Source organism: Ranitomeya variabilis, chromosome 1, assembly GCF_051348905.1.
Source record: "Ranitomeya variabilis isolate aRanVar5 chromosome 1, aRanVar5.hap1, whole genome shotgun sequence".
Lineage (NCBI taxonomy): Eukaryota > Metazoa > Chordata > Amphibia > Anura > Dendrobatidae > Ranitomeya > Ranitomeya variabilis.
Genome location: NC_135232.1, coordinates 1,168,034,904 through 1,168,058,503, shown reverse-complemented (window position 1 = coordinate 1,168,058,503; position 23,600 = coordinate 1,168,034,904).

Sequence of the window (23,600 nt, the reverse complement as noted above, 5' to 3'; positions counted from 1 at the left end):
CAGTGTTCCCGTGCCTTTGCTGGACTGGAGTTGTGTCTATCTCACCTGTACTTCTTGGTTATCCAATGAACTGTGACCTCTGCTACCATAGTTTTCAGATGGGAATATTTTTAAGAATTCTGCAACAAGGGCCCTCTGGTACTGCACCATTTTAGTAGAACTGTCCGTCTTGGGAATAAGAGATAGAAAGTTTTCCTTGTAGCATGGGTCTAGAAGTGTCAACAACCAGTAATGACTGTCACCCAAAATTTGGAGAAGGCAAGGGTCACGGGAAAGGCAGCGTAACATAAACTCAGCCATGCACACCAGACTGCTAACAGGCAAGACTTCCGTGTTCTCATGAAGAGGACAACTGACCACGCTCTCCTCCTCCCTGTCCTCCGGCCATCCACACTGAACAGATGGTATGACAGTTGTGCTAGTACCGTCTGCATGAAACTAGCTCCTGTTCTTCCTCCTCCTCCTCACGGTCACCCAATCCACATTGGGAGGATTAAGGTGAGGAATATGCGGTCCAGACTCATGGCTACTGAGACTTCACCATGCAGAAGACAGGGTGGTGGTGGTAAAGTGACTGGGAGCATTATCCGCTATCCAACCAACAACCTGTCAGGACTTTACATTTTTTACCTTTTGTGCATTACTGCCCTTTTCCAAGATGACGTCTTTGGTCTCATGTGCACTGTGTCTTCCTGCTATAAAACTCCACCCCAGCCTTCAGTCTGTGCTAGAGTATACTGCCTTGCATCCAGCTCCTGACCTCTGATTATTCCCTGGCTATACACCTGCTCCAGTGAACCTGTGTGGTGATCCTGCTACTCTGCTCTGAGTTCCTGCTGCATACACCAGTTGCAGTAATCCTCCTTCATCTGCTGTTCGTGTTTACTTCCATCTGCATTTGCTGGACATGTAAGCTGCTTCTGCTCTGCAAGAACCTGAGACTATTAACCAGGCCTCCCTGGTTGAGCTAAGATATGATTTGAACTGCGTTATAAGCTTATCTATCTGTGTTTGGACTAAGACAAGGATTTATTCGTGTCAAGTATCCTCAAGAATAACTGTGCTTCATAGAATTTCTGCGTGATTGCATTTTCCTCTGAAGTTTCCTATAGACTGCTAAGCTGCGTTTATTATTTGCACCAAGTGTTGTGGACTTGAGTTTCTCTCTGCATTTGTTTGAATCACCGTGTGACAATATAGACTTTACCACTTATAAAACTGTGTCCTGTAGTTGTCTTGTTCCACGCAAAGAGTCTCCCGAGTTATGCCCTATATTTATTACACAACCTTTTATCACTGCTCTGGGTTCAATAGTGGTGTGCTGCGGTCCCCTAGTAATTGGGACAGGAAGGTCGGGCGAGAAGATGTGGGTGTTTGTTGTGGCACAATTTCAGCTTGTAGCAAATAACGGTAAACTGACTGAACAGAGAACTAGTCTGAACTGGTGCATAACCAAAAAAGACTTACATAGCAAACAGATGAATGGCTGCAGTCAATTGTACAAAAGCAAATGAATGTGTGATACATGAAATGTGAATAACATAATGGCTTGTGTAATCTATGAAAAAACACGAGATGCTTAGCACAAAATTTGGTCAAAAAATTATGCTATTCACATTTCATGTACAGCACATTCCCTTGCTTTAGTACAATTGAGTGCAGCCATTGATCTATTTACAATTTCAGCTTGCCCATGGCCACAGCCTCGGCATGCACATCACATCCAGTTCCCTGTCCCTTGCCAATTTTAAATGGAGGTGTAATGCAACTATGGAGCAGAAGCGCTCAGCCACCACCAGGGGGCACTGTAACAGAAAAAGGGTTGCACATACTGTGTCATACTTCGATGCAGGCCACCACCAGGAAGCGACAGAGTAGTTAAGACAGGCCGACGTCAGCAACAAGCAGCGAGATGAAGTACCAGAGGTCACAGCACAGCACGAGGTCGCAGACTAGCCAAAAGTCAGCCAAACGGGAGCGCAATATCCAATATCCAATATCCACTGATTTTTCTCATCAGTATTTACAAAAGAAAATCCCATGGCAGCCAATATGACTAGTGATAAAAATTCCCAATTAAATGTTACCTGCTTAACCCAGCAGGAAGTACGGCGGCGTCTGAAAATCACAAAAATTGACGAATCTCCGGGCCCGGATGGGATCCACCCCCGAGTACTGCAGGAATTAAGTACAGTCATTGATAGACCATTATTTTTAATCTTTAAAGACTCCATAATAACAGGGTCTGTACCACAGGACTGGCGTATAGCAAATGTGGTGCCAATATTCAAAAAGGGGACAAAAACTGAACTCGGTAATTATAGGCCAGTAAGCTTAACCTCTACTGTGGGTAAAATCCTGGAGGGCATTCTAAGGGATGCTATACTGGAGTATCTGAAGAGGAAGAACCTCATGACCCAGTATCAGCACGGGTTTACTAGGGACCGTTCATGTCAGACTAATCTGATCAGCTTCTATGAAGAGGTAAGTTCTGGACTGGACCAAGGGAACCCAGTGGACGTAGTGTATATGGACTTTTCAAAAGCTTTTGATACGGTGCCACACAAAAGGTTGTTACATAAAATGAGAGTAATGGGGATAGGGGAAAATATGTGTAAGTGGGTTGAGAGCTGGCTCAGGGATAGGAAACAAAGGGTGGTTATTAATGGAGCACACTCGGACTGGGTCGCGGTTAGTAGTGGGGTACCACAGGGGTCAGTATTGGGCCCTCTTCTTTTTAACATATTATTAATGACCTTGTAGGGGGCATTCAGAGTAGAATTTCAATATTTGCAGATGACAATAAACTCTGCAGGGTAATCAATACAGAGGAGGACAATTTTATATTACAGGATGATTTATGTAAACTAGAAGCTTGGGCTGATAAATGGCAAATGAGCTTTAATGGGGATAAATGTAAGGTCATGCACTTGGGTAGAAGTAATAAGATGTATAACTATGTGCTTAATTCTAAAACTCTGGGTAAAACCGTCAATGAAAAAGACCTGGGTGTATGGGTGGATGACAAACTCATATTCAGTGGCCAGTGTCAGGCAGCTGCTACAAAGGCAAATAAAATAATGGGATGTATTAAAAGAGGCATAGATGCTCATGAGGAGAACATAATTTTACCTCTATACAAGTCACTAGTGCGACCACACTTAGAATACTGTGCACAGTTCTGGTCTCCGGTGTATAAGAAAGACGTAGCTGAACTGGAGCGGGTGCAGAGAAGAGCGACCAAGGTTATTAGAGGACTGGGGGGTCTGCAATACCAAGATAGGTTATTACACTTGAGGCTATTTAGTTTGGAAAAACGAAGACTAAGGGGTGATCTTATGTTAATGTATAAATATATGAGGGGACAGTACAAAGACCTTTCTGATGATCTTTTTAATCATAGACCGGTGACAGGGACAAGGGGGCATCCTCTACGTCTGGAGGAAAGAAGGTTTAAGCATAATAACAGACGCGGATTCTTTACTGTAAGAGCAGTGAGACTATGGAACTCTCTGCCGTATGATGTTGTAATGAGTGATTCATTACTTACATTTAAGAGGGGACTGGATACCTTTCTTGAAAAGTATAATGTTACAGTGTATATACACTAGATTCCTTGATAAGGCGTTGATCCAGGGAACTAGTCTGATTGCCGTATGTGGGGTCGGGAAGGAATTTTTTTCCCCATGGTGGAGCTTACTCTTACCACATGGGTTTTTTTGCCTTCCCCTGGATCAACATGTTAGGGCATGTTAGGTTAGGCTATGGGTTGAACTAGATGGACTTAAAGTCTTCCTTCAACCTTAATAACTATGTAACTATGTAAAATGTGAGACAGAAAGAGGAGTCAAGGTATGAGCCAGAGGGTCAAAAGCCAGTCGGGGAACACAGTACCAGAGACAGAAAAACCGAAGGCGGAGTTCAGAGTTCAAGCAGTCATACACTGTAGGGAAATCACCAAACGTACACTGAGTCAGGGATAAGGGACAGGTCAGACACATACACGGGAAGTCAGAGGCAGATGGATCACTAGGGTATACGGATCAGCTGCTCTAGCCAAAGACCAGAACTATCACTGACACAGGCAACCAGAAATAGCACCAATAAATAGCCACCCAAGAACCAGAGAGGCAGGAAAGGTTAAACCCTCCATGACCAGGCCGGAGAAAGAGAAGCAAACCCCAACCTGGATCACGACAGGAGGACAATATTTTCCACGGTCACTAAAATGGCTGAATTTGGAGCGAACGTATATGTGATCCGTGTGACGGACAAACCAGTTTTCAATAGCTGGCCTGTAGGTAATCATTTTTACCAGCAAACTGGTGTGAATAACTTTGCTAACACACTGCAATAAAAATTAAAGGGAGGGCAGAAATGGCAGATTTTTTAGTGCAGTTATGTGATCCGTGTGACGGACAAACCACAGTTTGAAATAGCTGGCCTGTAGGTAACTATTTTTTAACAACAAACTGGTGTCAATAACTTCGCTAACACAATGCAATAAAATTTAAAGAGAGGGCAGTTGTCGTGGTTTACCCAGTTCTTTGCCAGTACTTCTATGGTTAATACTATGGCCTGTGCTGGTTGTAAGTTATACGTCCACTCTTGTCTGGGCAGCTGACCCCTGTATTTCTGTGAGCATTGCCTGTCTTTGTATGTTTGCCTGTGAATGACCAGGTCTGTTCCTCATTTGCTATCTGCCTGTTGTCTCTGTACTGTCTGCTACACCCTTGGCTTTGACCTCGGCTAAGTCCCGACTTCCCTCTTACTTGTCCTTCTGGTACTGCTCCGTCTTCTGAATTCCCACCCCGGCTTGTCTCTGACCATTCTGCTCCTTTTGGTTACCGTGCTGTTCTCTGGCTTCTGACCTTGGCTAGTTTTGACACTTCTACAGGCTTGCTCGTCCCGCTATTGTTCCCCGGGTGGAACGGGGCCTTGCTCCGCCTCCAGCCACTCCAACGGTCACATGCTGCTGGTCCTGTTCACCTGCAGCACACTCCCAACCACGCTTCCACTTCTCTGTAGGACTCCTCCTCGGGGTTCCCCTGCACATTCCTGGACACGTGCAGTCTCTGGGAGTCTGCTACGGTGTCCATTACAGGAGAAACGGCAGAATTTTGAGCACACTTATATGATCACATGATCTGTGTAACAAACTAGTTTGAAATTTCTTGCCTGTAGGTAACCATTTTTACCAGAAAACTGGTGTCAATAACTTTGCCAACACACTGCACTTATATGTGATCCATGTGACAGACAAACCCCAGATTAAAGTAGCTGGATTTTTAGCGCTGTAATATGGAAAGGATCTGGCTGTATTCTGCAGTGCCAACAAGCAAATGGAGCAGAATACCAGTGTTCTATGGATTGCTTTTAAAGCAAATAATCAGGATTAAGATCCACAAAAAAACTTTTCCTGGCTCCGGATACCTGGTGAAATGTCTACAAATAGCTGGGTGTTTATAATCAACTCTGGTCCTACCAGCTTACTTTAATGTGCAAGTTTGTAACTAAGGAGGCATGTTTGCCCATTCACACTGTAGGCTTTTATAGCACAAGAGAGGCATTTATTAGATGATAGGACCCAGAGAAGTGTCACCTTGTCGCAGTTGATGGGCTCACATGAACTGGCCAATTTATGCGCTAAGAACTTTCACTTTTGTTAGCGTTTCACTTTTTTTTTTACTTTTTATTAGAGTTTACTCAGCCATTATGATAGATTTTGCGTTCGCATATATATTGGTCTCTACAGAGTGCTGCGAAGTTCCTTCTTTTTGCAAGTTATGTATTCATTGCAGTAGGCACCTGTTCACGCTATATGGAGGTGCTAGTCAGGTTTTGCTGTATGTAAATATCTGTAATAGGCAGCAGCAGACAGAAGAGGAATAGACACACTTGCTATATGCACTGAATTCTGCCACATACAGTATAGACCAAAAGTTTGGACACACCTTCTCATTTAAAGATTTTTCTGTATTTTCATGACTATGAAAATTGTACATTTACACTGAAGGCATCAAAACTATGAATACAAATTCTAACAGTCTACTCAGTAGGACTATCAGCTGTGTATCCACCAGACTTCTGCACAACACAACTGTTGGTCAAAACCCCATTTATTAAACCTGACAGGGCACACCTGTGAAGTGAAAACCATTCCCGGTGACTACTTCTTGAAGCTCATCAAGAGAATGCCAAGAGTGTGCAAAACAGTCATCAAAGCAAAAGGTGGCTACTGTGAAGAACCTAGAATATAAGACGTAATTTCAGTTGTTTCACACTTTTTTGTTAAAGGGAACCTGTCACCACGTTTTTGGAAGATGGGATAAAAATAGCGTTAAATAGGGGCAGAGGTGGGCGTTACATTAGTGTGTGTGTTATGCGTTTATTACCCACCTAAGTTGCCGAAATAACTTTGCAAAGTCTCCGTTTTCGCCTGTCAATCAGGCTGGTCAGGTCGCATGGGCGTTGTCTTCCCCCAGATTTGGCGTAGTTTTCCGTTGGTGGCGTAGTGGTGTGCGCATGCCCAAAGTCCGGAATCCTCTTCCAGGGGATTTAAAATAGCGCGGTGTTCGTTATTGCATTGGTGATCGGTGGGCGCGGCCATCTTCCTTTGGCCGCGCGTGCGCAGAAGCGGCGCTCTGCTGGCCGCGGCTTCAGGAAAATGGCCGCCGCGATATCCATCTGCGCACGCGCGGCATCCCGCGGCCATTTTCCTGAAGCCGCGGCCAGCAGAGCGCCGCTTCTGCGCACGCGCGGCCAAAGGAAGATGGCCGCGCCCACCGATCACCAATGCAATAACGAACACCGCGCTATTTTAAATCCCCTGGAAGAGGATTCCGGACTTTGGGCATGCGCACACCACTACGCCACCAACGGAAAACTACGCCAAATCTGGGTGAAGACACCACGCCCATGTGACCTGACCAGCCTGATTGACAGGCGAAAACGGAGACTTTGCAAAGTTATTTCGGCAACTTAGGTGGGTAATAAACGCATAACACACACACTAATGTAACGCCCACCTCTGCCCCTATTTAACGCTATTTTTATCCCATCTTCCAAAAACGTGGTGACAGGTTCCCTTTAAGTATATAATTCCACATGTGGTAATTCATAGTTTTGATGCCTTCAGTGTGAATGTACAATTTTCTAAGTTATGAAAATACAGAAAAATCTTTAAATGAGGTGTGTCCAAACTTTTGGTCTGTACACTGCCTGCCTGCCGAGCACTGATATCGGAGATGGATATGTGTATTAGATAGTATGGGTAAACCATAAGTATGAAGCAAACAAATCTCTCCCTAGCTCAGCAGCAACTCTGCTGGCAGGGCGGCGCCAGGTCAGATATAGTACCTGATGATGTTGTGTGGCCAGCCAATCACTGTAATGCCCCAACCAACATGGCTGCGGCATTACAGTGTGTGGCAGATAATCCCTGCATGTTCATTGGCTCTCTAAAAAGCGCCAAACATGCAGGGTGGTGACCTAAGCTCCCGCCGAGCAAACCCAGAAGCTCCAAGCATTGCGATGCTTTGGCGAGCAACGAGAAGTGGCGAGTATGCTTGCTCATCACTATTTGTAGTATCTAGTGTGTTATAGAGGCTTGATCCTTAGTCCACAAAAAATGCTTGTAATTATCGCCATACAGTAAGGCACTTGACTGTAAAATAGTTTGCAGCATCTTGTGTTAGAGGCCAGATCCATAGACCACAAAAACTTTTGTTATTAACGCCATACAGTAAGTCACCTGACTTTAAAATAATTTGTGGCATCTAATGTGTTATAGAGGCCTGATCCACAGGCCACAAAAAATTATGTTCCTATTGTTATACAGTAAGGCACCAGACTTCAAAATAGTTTGCAGTATCTAGTGTGTTATAGAGGCCTGATCCATAAGCCACAAAAAATTCTTGTTATTGTCATACAGTAAGAGACCGGACTTCAAAATAGTTTGTAGCATCTAGTGTGTTATAGCGGCTTGATCCATAGGCCACAAAAAATTCTTGTGTTATTAATGACATACAGTAAGGGACCTGACTTTAAAATTGTAGCATAACTTTTGTCATACAGGCCTCATCCACACTCAATTATATTTTCTGTGACTAACGATACAGCACGCCATATTTCAACTTTGAATTTACTGTTGCTGTAATTCAGCTGTTTGCAGAGGTGGTGCAGAGTTTAAAATCTTATTTTTTGTTGCTAATACTGTGCTCCTACCAGACTATCTGAGCAACATGACTGGGAAAAAGTGAGGCCGTGGTGGTAGGGGAATTAAGCTTGGTGTTCAAGGTGTACTTGGGGTAGGTGGTAATGTTTGTGAAAGGACTAGTGAAGCAACGTCAAGTCCTATGCAAAGACAACTGACAACCTATGTTACTGGACAGGCTACTCCACCTTTCTTTAGCAGACGCACAGTGGTATGCCTTAACGATGATGCCCAGAAAGAGCATGTACTCGAGTGGATGGCAAGTGCAGCTTCAAGTGACCTCTCCTCTTCCTCCACCTCAACATCTCACCCAGTACAGTCCACAGAGGTGGCACCAAAATTCCCCTTGCTTCCCCCCCGTGTCCCAACTATCCAACTGACTGTATGGATCCACAGATAGATGAATCTGAAGAGCTGTTCACAAATTCTAGGCGATGTTCATCAGAAGTGTACTCAAAAGCTTTGCAGAGTCAAGAGGAGGAAATCTGCACCGGTGCCATTTTTTTTAGCTTGGATCCAGGGCAGGGTGAAGAATGGTCCGAACAGCATCCTGACACTCGTCATCAGACGTTAACCCCTAGTGAGGAAGTGATCCTGATGAGATTCAGATATCTGAGATATCTATTGTGGTGTCAGGGCAGGAAAAGCAGGGCGACTCCAATGGCGAGGAATGTGATAACACTGAGGATGATGAGGTGTTAGATCCCATTTGGCGTGAACAGAGGTACACAGCTGAGTAGGTCATCCAAGGGGGAAGACGAGGTTACGTTGCACCGTATGTCGTAGACAGAAAGTGAGGCAGCCACAACGAGCGATGCATCCTCAGCCACAACTGTGCCTCTGACCAGCAGCATCCGCGGGTCTGCATCTCGCAGGGATGGCAAGGGTTGCCTAGCCTGGGACTTTTATGACACTGCAAAGGATGAGCCAACTCACGTAATCTAAGAAAACCCTGGTATATTTTTTGATAAAATAAAACTTTTATTCAATAAATCTCTAAACTTAATAAACAATCACCGTGCAGACATAGTGCTCATTATGTACACTCTACACTACACACCCTATGTAAAATGTCTGCCTGACAGCAGGGGTTGGCACCCTAGACATAAATGAGAAATGGCGCCCCCACTCCTCGACAGCTGCCCCTTGAAACTCCTAAATGACCCTATGTTGGTGCTTAATTCAGTCAACCTTTTATAAAAACATAGGGGAAGACAATATAATAGTATCCCGTCAGAGGATTAAAACTTAAATGCAGACAGTTGGTGTAAATGCAAACAAAGGGTGAACAGATTGACACTAGTAAAGTGACATGTGCACAATTAAAACTTGGTATATACCGAACTATGCCGTTCCCTGCTGTGTCCCAACCTGCCTAACAGCGGAGGTTGGCACCCTAATTGTCAGCGGATATGGCACCTCCGCTCCAATGCGGCTGACACTGAGGGTCCCTTTTTAATAGATAACATTAATCATCACAGGGCTATCTAGCACACAAATATAATATAGGCAGGTGAAACACATCTGAAATAGACACACATTAATACATATAAAAGAGATCTCAAAATGATAACTGTGTGTGGAAAGAGGTATTTAAAATTAGATTTAGCACTGTATCTACCTCTATAATGGGGAGTCTCTTCTTAGTTAATCAAATTTTACTCCACCAGATCACCCATTGATAACGCAAGTGATATCTGTCATCACTACCTATCCGGAGAATAAAAACGTCCATATATAGAGAAATCTCAGCATGACAGCATAAATATAGGATACTTACGATTGGATGTCATGAAAACCTCTACGCGCTTCTCCACTCTAGGATCATCAGGAGGCTGGATATTATGATGCTGCATGGTGATTGATTGTTGCCTTTTATACATGTAAGGCCCAATTCACCTCTAGGAAGACCTCCCCATCCGCTAGAGGTCATTTATTATTCCACCCCATATTGAGGCTATTCAGTTACCAACCTTAGTCCTCATCGATATGGCATCATTCCCCTGGAATTTTCATTTTTAGCGCAAAGTGGCATGCCCGTGCGCTCAGTTCCGGTGAGATAACCAACAAGTTGCTCCGGAAATGTTCAAACCGGAAGTGTGTCACCCATTGATTGTGTGCGTTCCACATGGAATGCATCACTTATCCTTCCGTGGCCATCTTGGATACTATAGCGCATGTTCAGAGGTTTTACTGCACTATTCAGTTTACATCGGGTTGGCGCACCGGAAATGGATCATCAATCGCAGATAAGTGCGTTTCAGTGTGAAACGCAAGCTGTATTAGCAGCGTATAGGGCGGGGAATTCTATATCCATGGATAGCTCAGCATAGAATAATAGTACCGCCCACTTCTGGCATTAATAAAAAACCTCATATTGTCAATCATGATCATACAGTTAAGTCCATATATATTTGGACAGAGACAACATTTTTCTAATTTTGGTTATAGACATTACCACAATGAATTTTAAACAAAACCATTCAGATGCAGTTGAAGTTCAGACTTTCAGCTTTCATTTGAGGGTATCCACATTAAAATTGGATGAAGGGTTTAGGAGCTTCCGCTCCTTAACATGTGCCACCCTGTTTTTAAAGGGACCAAAAGTAATTGGACAATTGACTCCAAGGCTATTTCATGGACAGTTGTGGGCAATCCCTTCATTATGTCATTCTGAATTAAGCAGATAAAAGGCCTGGAGTTTATTTGAGGTGTGGTGCTTGCATTTGGAAGGTTTTGCTGTGAAGTAAACATGCGGTCAAAGGAGCTCTCCATGCAGGTGAAACAAGCCATCCTTAAGCTGCGAAAACAGAAAAAAACCCATTTGAAAAATTGCTACAATATTAGGAGTGGCAAAATCTACAGTTTGGTACATCCTGAGAAAGAAAGAAAGCACTGGTGAACTCATCAATGCAAAAAGACCTGGGTGCCCACGGAAGACAACAGCGGTGGATGAACGCAGAATAATCTCCATGGTGAAGAGAAACCTCTTCACAACAGCCAACCAAGTGACCAACACTCTACAGGAGGTCGGCGTATCAATATCCAAATCTACCATAAAGAGAAGACTGCATGAAAGTAAATACAGAGGGTTCACTGCAAGGTGCAAGCCAATCATAAGCATCAAGAATAAAAAGGCTAGACTGGACTTTGCTAAAAAAAACAACTAAAAAAGCCACACAGTTCTGGAAGAACATTCTTTGGACAGATGAAACCAAGATCATCCTCTACCAGAATGATGGAAAGAGAAAAGTATGGCGAAGGTGTGGTACGGCTCATGATCCAAAGCATACCGCATCATCTGTAAGACACGGCGGAGGCAATGTGATGGCTTGGGCATGCATGGCTGCCAGTGGCACTGGGTCACTAGTGTTTATTGATGATGTGACACAGGACAGAAGCAGCCGAATGAATTCTGAGGTCTTCAGAGCCGCCATACTGTGTGCTCAGATCCAGCCAAATGCAGCAAAACTGATTGGTCGTCGTTTCATACTACAGATGGTCAATGACCCAAAACATAAAGCCAAAGCAACCCAGGAGTTTATTAAAGCAAACAAGTGGAATATTCTTGAATGGCCAAGTCAGTCACCTGATCTGAACCCAATTGAGCAGCATTTCACTTGTTAAAGACTAAACTTCAGACAGAAAGGCCCACAAACAAACAGCAACTGAAAACCACCGCAGTGAAGGCCTGGCAGAGCATCAAAAAGGAGGAAACACAGCGTCTGGTGATGTCCATGAGTTCAAGACTTCAGGCAGTCATTGCCAACAAAGGATTTTCAACCAAGTACTAGAAATGAACATTTTATTTACAATTATTTAATCTGTCCAATTACTTTTGGTCCCTTTAAAAACAGGGTGGCACATATTAAGGAGCTGAAACTCCTAAACCCTTCATTCAATTTTAATGTGGATACCCTCAAATGAAAGCTGAAAGTCTGAACTTCAACTGCATCTGAATCGTTTTGTTTAAAATTTATTGTGGTAATGTCTAGAACCAAAATTAGAATAATGTTGTCTCTGTCCAAATATATATGGACCTAACTGTATATACGGATGGGTATTTTATGTGGGAAGGGCAAAGAGATGCAAAATGCACAAAAACAGGCAACCACTTCAAAGCCTCATACAAAATGTATAAATAATGAGAAAATATGTAAATATCTACCAATGATTAATTGATGCTCACAATGCTAAGTGTTAATCCTCTGACGGGATACTATTATATTCTCTTCCCCTATGTTTGCATAAAAGGTTGACTGAATGAAGCACCAACATAGGGTCATTCAGGTGTTTCAAGAGGCAGCCTTCGAGCTAAGAGGTTGAACTCCACCATCTCCAATCTGTTGGCCACGGAAATGCTGCCTTTCTGCCTGGTAGATACAGACAGTTTCTGAAAGCTGATGGCTGTCGCACCAATTACCCAGTTGCCATTACTTTTCTAAGAAAGCTGTGCCTGTGCTACATCGGCATGTCGCAGATACCATCACCCGTTCCTTGACTAAATCTGACTGCCAGTGTGCTATTCACCACAGACACTTGGACGAGTAAGCATGGCCAAGGGCGTTACATCTTGCTGACTGGGCACTGGATGACTCTGGTGGCTGTGGGGAAAGGCGCTGCTTCAAAAGTCTTAGAATCCCCAAGGCTTGCAGGACAAACCTCTACATTTAACTTCCTCCACTGCTTCCGCCTCCTCTAGGGCCTCCAGCTGTGCCCTCAACCTCTGCTTTAACGAGACACGCATTCCAACAGTGCAGAGTGAACCCCCACCATCTCCATACTGCGCAGCCAAGGCTTACCGCTATCAGGCAGTCTTAGAATTAATATGCCTTGGAGATCGCAGTCATACAGCTGAAGAGTTGTGGATAGCTCTCCAAGCTGAGTTTGATCAATGGCTGTCTTCGCTGAACCTGCACCCAGGGAAGGCCGTGTGCAATAACGGTGCGAACCTGGTGGTGGCCCTACGGCAAGACAAGCTCACAGGTAACAGTTTGATATGCGATATGCCAACACGGCATTATTATGCGTATGAGGAGGGCGCCGTACAGCGACATTGCCGGATTCATCAATGAGGAGAGCACCGTACAGAAACATTGCCGGATCCGTGTATGAGAGCCCCGTACAGCGACATTGCCGGACCGTCTATGAGGAGTCAACATTAACGGACCCATGTATGAGGAGAGCCCCATAGTGACATTGCCAGACCCATGTATGAGGAGAGCCCCATACAGAGACAATGCTGGACCCGTCAACGAGGGCACCATACAGCGACATTGCTGGACTCATGTATGAGTAGTGCCCCGCACAGCGACATTACCGAATCTGTATATGAGCAGAGCCCCGTACAGTGACATTGCCGGATACGTCCGAGAGGCCCGTACAGCGACAGTGCCGGATCCGTCCATGAGTAGAGCCCATATGATGGTCACAGGCACGGTATTGTGAGGGGAGATACGCGTCACGGAGATTGCTTTCCTCCGTGATCTAAGGGGTAAGGTTTCTCCTTGTAGAAAGTGACATAACAGCTCAGGCTTGTCAAGGTAAGGAGATCTAGAAACTCACGTTTCATTTCAGCATATGTGCTGAAGGAGTTAAGCGGCCATGTTATGGGCGGGTTTTTAGGTGAGTAGGTAAGAGATGGGCGGAACTCCTACTCACCATATCTCCACGTCTAGGGTGTGGCTGGGGAAATAACTGTCTAGTCAGTTATTTTTCTTTTGTCTGTTGTGTAAACGCAAGGAAGCCTCTAGACCAGTGTTTCCCAAACTCCAGTCCTCCCGGACCCCAACAGGTCATGTTTTCAGGATTTCCTTAGTATTACACAGGTGATGGAAGTATCAGGAGCTCTCCCACTTGTGCAGCACCATGGAAATCCTGAAAACATGACCTGTTGGGAGCAATGAGGACTGGAGTTTGGGAAATACTGCTCTAGACTGACGCTCCTGTGAGAGATGCCATACATGTTGGCAGAGAAGTGCTGGGCAGGACTGTTTATTAACTTTTTATTTTCTTTTCAGCCAGAAAATCTGTTTTTCTGTTATCATTTTGGGTTTATGATACGATACACCACCCAGAGACTTAATCCCATGTGTACCTGTGTCTACCTCAGGGAGCTGCAAAGTGAGCCGACCTTCAACACCAAATACAGCAACATTGCCGCATCTGTATCTTGTATCCATAATGTATTTCAGTCCTCTTGTGTTTTTCATGCATATCTCTGAGTGGTCAGTCTAAACCTCCCCTTTATGTCCCTTGTTCAACTCCTGAACATGTAGTGTGGTCACGCACCCCCACATCCCCTCACAGCTCAGTGCTCTTAGCTCCAGATATATTCTAAGCCATGCGTCGGATCCAGACGTAGTCTGCTCCATGCATCTTTCAAATTACGGATTTCTAATAACACTACTTTGAATTAGACTAGAATTGGACAGAAATTTGACTGTAAGGTAACGGAATATAAAAACACTACAATGTGTTGGATTCTTTTCACTTTCACCCCCATAATGCTATTTTTCCCTACCTCCTGTAATCCTCCCACCTACTAAGTAGTCATTTCTCCCGCCATCCCACCTCCTCCTCACAGCTGTTCCCCCACATACAATCCTTTTTCACCAAACACACGGCCGCATCATGTCCTATCCTGCTCCCACATTCTAATGCTCTGCCTGCTACTCCTCATTGCTGGTGATGTATCCCCAAATCCTGGCTCTCCTCAACACATCTCCACACATTTCTAACCCCCTGCTACAATCCCCTACACGTTTTCCCAATCATGATAACCTCATACCCATTCATCCAGCCCCCACTCCCCCTACCTGGAGCACTATGGAACGCACGCTCTGCCTGCAACAAACTGTCGTATATCCATGACCTCTTCATCACCAACAAACTCCCCTTCCTTGGCATCACTGAAACCTGGCTCACCCCCTCTGACTCAGCCTCTCCAGCTGCGCTTTCCTATGGCGGATTCCATCTGTCTCACACCCCCGCCCCAGCAACAAATGTTAAGTTGGCTTGCTCCTGTCCGATACCTGCTCCTTTACCCCAATTCCGCTACCACTCTCTGCTACCCTTCCCTCATTTGAGGTGCACTCCATTCGCATCTATTCCCCCTCCAACTGGCTGTCATCTACCGCCCCCCAGAACTAGCCATCTCCTCCTTTCTCTACCACTTCACCACCTGGCTACTTCATTTCCTCTCTGCTGACATCCCCACTATCATCATGGGTGACTTCAATATCCCCACTGAAACTTACACATCAGCTGCCTCTAAACTTTTAATCGATCACTGCCTCCTTCAGCCTCACTCAATGGTCCTCTGCGGCCACTCACAAAGATGGCCACACGCTGGACCTCATCTTCACCCGCCTCTGCTCCCTTACTAATCTCACCAATTTACCCCTCCCGCTGTCTGACCACAACATACTGGCATTCTCTTCCCTCTCCTCTACTAGTGCACAACCCCACTCCCCAAACTCACTGACCCTCGCAGAAATCTCAAACACCTCAATTTACAATCACTCTGAGTCCCTTCTCCCTCTTACAGACATAGCTTCCCTTCATGACACAGATGCTGTTGCCACTTTTTAGAACACCACAATAACAGCAACACTTAATTCGGCAGCACCCCTCACGCACAGCAAAGTGTTGTGGATTCTGTTTGTGGGCTCCCTCTGGTGGTTACTGCTGGTACTGGGTGACTTTGGTGGGTTGCGGCCTTTGGTTTCCACCTGTCCATCAGAGGCTGGGTGTTTCCTATTTTACCTGGCCTTTCTGTCATTCCCTTGCCGGCTATCAATGTATTCAGATGTGCTCTGTTTGGTTCCTGCCTACCTGCTCCCAGATCTTTCAGGATAAGCTAAGTGCTGATTTTCAGTTGTTTGGTTTTTTGTCCAGCTTGCTTATTATGTCTCTATGCTAGCTGGTAGCTCTAGTGGACTGAGGTTCTCCCCATGTGCCATGAGTTGGCACATGGGTTCTTGTAATCTCAGGATGTTTTTTTTGATTAGGGTTTTTTGCTGACCGCTCAGACCCCTTTTGTATCGTTCTGCTTTCTAGTTTACAGCGGGCCTCAATTTGCTGAACCTATATATATCATCTCTATGTGTGTGCCTTCCTCTCATTTCACCGTCAATACATGTGGGGGGCAACTATACCTTTTGGGGTTCATTCCTCTGGAGGCAAGTGAGGTCTTATTTTCTCTGCAGTACTAGTTAGCTCTTAGGCTGGTGCGTGGCGTCTAGAACCAACGTAGGCACGCTCCCTGGCTATCTCTAGTTGCGTTTGTCAGGCGTAGGGCAGCGGTCAGCCCAGGTTCCATCACCCTAGAGCTCGTCCGATATTTTGTATTACTTTGCTTGTCCCTTGCTATCCCTAGCCATTGGGATTCATGACAGTATAGCCGGCCCACAAAGTGTTAATTGTTTGGGCTGAAGCAGGAGAAAAAGAAGTGTTTAAGGGAATTTTTTTTTTTTTTTCCTTCAGAGTTTTGCTGCCTAGCTGCTTCTTACCTCCTCTTAACCCTTGAATGGCTCTGATATTAGCTGTTTAACATGGATGTCCAGAGTTTGGCTTCCAGCCTGAGTAATCTCGCGGCAAAAGTTCAAAACATACAGGATTTTGTTGTTCACACTCCCATGTCTGAACCTAGAATTCCTATTCCAGAGTTCTTTTCTGGAGATAGATCTACCTTCCTGAATTTCAGGAACAATTGTAAATTGTTTCTTTCTTTAAAATCTCGCTCCTCTGGAGACCCTGCTCAACAGGTCAAGATTGTAATATCTTTCCTGCGGGGCGACCCTCAGAATTGGGCATTTGCATTGGCACCAGGGGATCCTGCATTGCTCAATGTGGATGCGTTTTTTCTGGCATTGGGATTGCTCTATGAGGAACCCAACCTGGAGATTCAGGCTGAAAAGGCTTTATTAGCCCTCTCTCAGGGGCATGATGAAGCGGAAATATATTGTCAAAAATTTCGGAAATGGTCGGTGCTTACTCAGTGGAATGAGTGCGCCCTGGCTGCTAACTTCAGAAATGGTCTTTCCGAGGCCATTAAGGATATTATGGTGGGGTTCCCTACGCCTACAGGTCTGAATGAGTCGATGGCTATGGCCATTCAGATTGATCGGCGTTTACGGGAGTGCAAACCTGTGCACCAGTTGGCGGTGTCTTCTGAACAGGCACCTGAGACTATGCAATGTGATAGAATTCAGTCCAGAAGTGAACGGCAAAATTATAGGCGGAAAAATGGATTGTGTTTTTATTGTGGTGATTCAGCTCATGTTATATCAGCATGCTCTAAACGCACTAAAAGGGTTGATAAATCTTTTGCCATTGGTACTCTGCAGCCTAAGTTCATTTTGTCTGTGACTCTGATTTTTTCACTGTCTTCCATTTCCGTCGATGCCTATGTGGATTCAGGCGCTGCCCTGAGTCTTATGGATTGGTCATTTGCTAAACGCTGCGGTTTTAGTCTGGAGCCTCTGGAAGTTCCTATCCCTCTGAAGGGAATTGACTCTACACCATTGGCTATGAATAAGCCGCAGTATTGGACACAAGTGACCATGCGCATGACTCCCGTTCATCAGGAGGTGATTCGCTTTCTTGTACTGTATAATTTACATGATGTACTAGTGCTTGGTCTGCCATGGTTACAAACTCATAATCCTGTCCTGGACTGGAAAACAATGTCTGTGTTAAGCTGGGGATGTCAGGGGGTTCATGATTATGCACCTCCGATTTCAATCGCTTCATCTACTCCTTCTGAGATCCCTGCGTTTTTGTCTGACTATAGGGATGTTTTTGAGGAGCCTAAGCTCAATTCGCTCCCTCCTCATAGAGATTGTGACTGTGCTATAGAATTGATTCCTGGCAGTAAGTTCCCTAAGGGTCGTTTATTTAATCTGTCACTGCCAGAGCATACTGCTATGCGGAATTATATTAAGGAGTCCTTGGAAAAGGGACATATTCGTCCATCTTCGTCCCCTCTGGGAGCAGGTTTTTTTTTCGTGGCAAAAAAAGATGGTTCCCTGAGGCCTTGTATAGATTATCGCCTTCTGAATAAGATTACAGTCAAATATCAGTATCCACTGCCATTATTGACTGATTTGTTTGCTCGCATTAAGGGGGCTAGGTGGTTCACTAAGATAGATCTTCGCGGTGCGTATAATCTGGTGCGGATAAAACAGGGTGACGAGTGGAAAACCGCATTTAATACGCCTGAGGGCCATTTTGAGTATTTGGTAATGCCTTTTGGACTCTCCAATGCTCCGTCAGTCTTTCAGTCCTTTATGCACAATATTTTCCGTGAATATCTGGATAAGTTTATGATTGTGTATTTGGATGATATTTTGGTGTTTTCTGATGACTGGGAGTCTCATGTTTTACAGGTCAGGAAGGTGTTTCAGGTTCTGCGGGCCAATTCTCTGTTTGTGAAGGGCTCAAAGTGTCTCTTCGGAGTCCAGAAGATTTCTTTTTTGGGGTACATTTTTTCTCCTTCTACTATTGAGATGGATCCCGTCAAGGTTCAGGCGATTTGTGACTGGACACAACCTACATCTGTTAAGAGCCTTCAGAAGTTCTTGGGGTTTGCTAATTTTTATCGTCGGTTCATTGCTAATTTTTCCAGTATTGTTAAACCTTTGACTGATTTGACTAAAAAGGGTGCTGATGTTGCTGATTGGTCTCCTGCGGCCGTGGAGGCCTTTCAGGAACTTAAGCGCCGGTTTTCTTCTGCTCCTGTGTTGTGTCAACCAGATGTTTCACTTCCTTTTCAGGTTGAGGTTGATGCTTCCGAGATTGGAGCGGGGGCGGTTTTGTCACAGAGAAGTTCTAATGGCTTGGTGATGAAGCCATGTGCATTCTTCTCTAGAAAATTCTCGCCCGCCGAGCGCAATTATGATGTGGGTAATCGGGAGCTTTTGGCCATGAAGTGGGCATTTGAGGAGTGGCGTCATTGGCTTGAGGGTGCTAAACATCGTGTGGTGGTCTTGACTGATCACAAGAATCTCATTTACCTTGAGTCTGCCAGGCGTTTGAATCCTAGACAGGCTCGTTGGTCGTTGTTTTTTTCTCGTTTCAATTTCGTGGTTTCATACCTGCCAGGTTCAAAGAATGTGAAGGCAGATGCTCTTTCCAGGAGTTTTGTGCCTGACTCTCCTGGAGACTCTGGGCCTACTGGTATCCTTAGGGATGGGGTAATATTGTCCGCCGTATCCCCAGACTTGCGACGTGCATTGCAGGAGTTTCAGGTGGATAAACCGGATCGTTGTCCACCAGAAAGACTGTTTGTTCCGGATGATTGGACCAGTAGAGTCATCTCCGAGGTCCATTCTTCTGTGTTGGCTGGTCATCCTGGAATATTTGGTACTAGAGACTTGGTGGCCAGGTCTTTTTGGTGGCCTTCCTTGTCTAGGGATGTGCGTACCTTTGTGCAGTCTTGTGAAGTGTGTGCTCGAGCTAAGCCTTGCTGTTCTCGGGCCAGTGGGTTGTTGTTATCCTTGCCCATCCCGAAGAGGCCTTGAACGCACATTTCCATGGATTTTATTTCTGATCTCCCGGTTTCACAGAAAATGTCCGTTATCTGGGTGGTGTGTGACCGCTTTTCTAAGATGGTTCATTTGGTGCCCTTGCCTAAGTTGCCTTCCTCCTCTGAGTTGGTCCCTTTATTTTTTCAGAACGTAGTTCGTTTGCATGGGATTCCGGAGAATATCGTTTCTGACAGGGGATCCCAGTTTGTGTCTAGATTTTGGCGGACGTTTTGTGCCAAGATGGGCATTGATTTGTCTTTCTCGTCTGCATTCCATCCTCAGACGAATGGCCAGACGGAGCGAACTAATCAGACCTTGGAAACTTATTTGAGGTGTTTTGTTTCTGCTGATCAAGATGACTGGGTTGCTTTTTTGCCGCTGGCCGAATTTGCTCTTAATAATCGGGCTAGTTCTGCCACGTTGGTCTCTCCTTTTTTTTGTAATTCGGGGTTTCATCCTCGTTTTTCCTCTAGTCAGGTGGAGTCTTCGGATTGTCCTGGAGTGGACGTGGTGGTGGACAGGCTACATCAGATTTGGAATCAGGTGGTGGACAATTTGAAGTTATCTCAGGAGAAGACTCAGCAGTTTGCTAATCGCCGTCGCCGCGTGGGTCCCGCGTGGGACTTCTTGTTGGGGATTTGGTGTGGTTGTCTTCTCGTTTTGTCCCTATGAAGGTCTCTTCTCCTAAGTTCAAGCCTCGGTTCATCGGTCCTTATAGGATCTCGGAGATTCTTAACCCTGTATCTTTTCGTTTGGATCTCCCAGCATCGTTTGCTATTCATAATGTGTTCCATCGGTCGTTGTTGCGGAGGTATGAGGTGCCCGTTGTTCCTTCGGTTGAGCCTCCTGCTCCGGTGCTGGTGGAGGGAGAATTGGAGTATGTTGTTGAGAAGATCTTGGATTCTCGTGTTTCCAGACGCAAACTCCAGTATTTGGTTAAGTGGAAGGGTTATGGTCAGGAGGATAATTCCTGGGTGGTCGCCTCCGATGTTCATGCGACTGATTTGGTCCGCGCCTTCCATAGAGCTCACCCTGATCGCCCTGGGGGTTCTCGTGAGGGTTCGGTGACCCCTCCTCAAGGGGGGGGTACTGTTGTGGATTCTGTTTGTGGGCTCCCTCTGGTGGTTACTGCTGGTACTGGGTGACTTTGGTGGGTTGCGGCCTTTGGTTTCCACCTGTCCATCAGAGGCTGGGTGTTTCCTATTTTACCTGGCATTTCTGTCATTCCCTTGCCGGCTATCAATGTATTCAGATGTGCTCTGTTTGGTTCCTGCCTACCTGCTCCCAGATCTTTCAGGATAAGCTAAGTGCTGATTTTCAGTTGTTTGGTTTTTTGTCCAGCTTGCTTATTATGTCTCTATGCTAGCTGGTAGCTCTAGTGGACTGAGGTTCTCCCCATGTGCCATGAGTTGGCACATGGGTTCTTGTAATCTCAGGATGGTTTTTTTGATTAGGGTTTTTTGCTGACCGCTCAGACCCCTTTTGTATCGTTCTGCTTTCTAGTTTACAGCGGGCCTCAATTTGCTGAACCTATATATATCATCTCTATGTGTGTGCCTTCCTCTCATTTCACCTTCAATACATGTGGGGGGCAACTATACCTTTTGGGGTTCATTCCTCTGGAGGCAAGTGAGGTCTTATTTTCTCTGCAGTACTAGTTAGCTCTTAGGCTGGTGCGTGGCGTCTAGAACCAACGTAGGCACGCTCCCTGGCTATCTCTAGTTGCGTTTGTCAGGCGTAGGGCAGCGGTCAGCCCAGGTTCCATCACCCTAGAGCTCGTCCGATATTTTGTATTACTTTGCTTGTCCCTTGCTATCCCTAGCCATTGGGATTCATGACAGCAAAGCTCATACAATCAACAGGCAGCCCTGGCTGACCAAAGAACTGAGACGGGCTTCCAGGATCGCTGAGCAAAGATGGAAGAGATCCCGCTCTGCCAACCACTTCACTGCATACAAGCAGACCCTCGCCAGCTGCAAGTCCACGCTCACTGATGCAAACAAACTAATTTCTCATCCCTCATATCCTCCCTGCCTCACGACCCTAAACAGTTTTTCAACACTTTCAATTCTCTACTCCGTCCCCCAGCACCTCCTCCCTCCCCTCTCAATTCTGCTGAAGACTTTGCCTCTTTCTTTAAACAAAAGATTGATACGATCAGAGAACGCTTTGGCCCACAGCACCCAATGCCCCTCTTAGCTGTTCAGCCCTGTTCCTCCAAAACCAGCTTCTCCACCATGACAGATCAGTTCTCCACCCTCCTGTCAAGATCACATCTCACCACTTGCACGCTTGACCCGCTCCCGTCCCACCTCATCCCTAACCTCGCCAGTCTTCATCCAAACTCTAACACACTTCTTCAACCTCTCACTTACAAATAGTCTTTCCCTCATCCTTCATGCCTCGATCACGCCCATCCTCCAAAAGCCCTCCCTCGACCCCTCCTCTGTGTCTAGCTTTCGTACGATATCTCTACTCCTTTATGCCTCAAAACTACTGGAACAGCACGTCCATCTTGAACTGTCCTCCCACCTCTCCTGCTCCCTCTTTGACCAGTTACATTCTGGCATCCGACCGCATCTCTCAACTGAAACTGCCCTAACTAAAGTCACCAACGACCTACTAACTGCCAAAGGCAAGCGACACTACTTTATCCTCCTTCTCCTGGACCTGTCTTCTGCCTTCGACACTGTGGACCATTCCCTCCCGCTACAGATTCTCTCATCCCTTGGCATCACAGACTTGGCCCTATCCTGGAATTCTTACAACAGGAACAGAATAGCCGGTCTCAGGAGCGCAAAAGGAGAACACAGACACCAGTTAGGGTAAAACCACAACGCGTTTCAACGGCGTACGCCGTCTTCTTCAGGTGGATATATAAACGCGTTGTGGTTTTACCCTAACTGGTGTCTGTTCTATTTTGGGGGTCCTGAGACCGGCTATTCTGTTCCTGTTGTAAGTTTTTCTCCCCCGTTGTGGGGTATCCGGCTGGAGCTGCGGGGACCTGTGCACTTATTTCCTCCTCATTGGGACGGCCGCTAGTGCTCCTTCTACAAACAGCCATTTGCTGTTCTACTATCCTGGAAATCATCATATCTAACAGACTGAACATTCAGTGTCTCCCTCTCCCACACCACCTCCTCACTTCGTCTGTCGGTGTTCCTCAGGGCTCAGTTCTAGGACCCCTGCTCTTCTCCATCTACACCTTCAGCCTAGGACAGCTCATAGAATCGCACGGTTTGCAGTATCATCTCTACGCCGATGACACACAGATCTACATCTCTGGACCAGATATCACCTCCTTACTGACCAAAATACCACAATGTTTGTCTGCTATTTCAGCCTTCTTTTCTGCTCGATTTCTAAAACTGAACATGGACAAAACAGAATTCATCATCTTTCCCCCATCTCACTCTACCCCTCCACCAGACCTATCCATCAATGTCAATAGCTGCTCACTTTCCCCAGTCCCACACACCTGATGCCTCGGGGTGATCCTCGACTCTGCCCTCTTGTTCAAGCCACATATCCAAGCCCTTGCCTCCTCCTGCAGACAAACTCAAAAATATTTCCTGAATCCGCACATTCCTTGACCATGAAACCACAAAGACACTAGTGCACGCCCTTATCTCCCATCTCGAATGCTGCAACCTCCTACTCTCTGGCCTCCCCTCTAGCACCACTCTAATCCATCCTACACTCTGCTGCCCGACTAATCCACCTGTCTCCCCGCTATTTCCCAGCCTCTCCCCTGTGCCAAGCCCTTCAGTGGCTTCCTATTGTCAGAGCCTCCAGTTCAAAACCCTTACTATGACATACAAAGCCATCCACAACCTGTCCCCCTCCATATATCT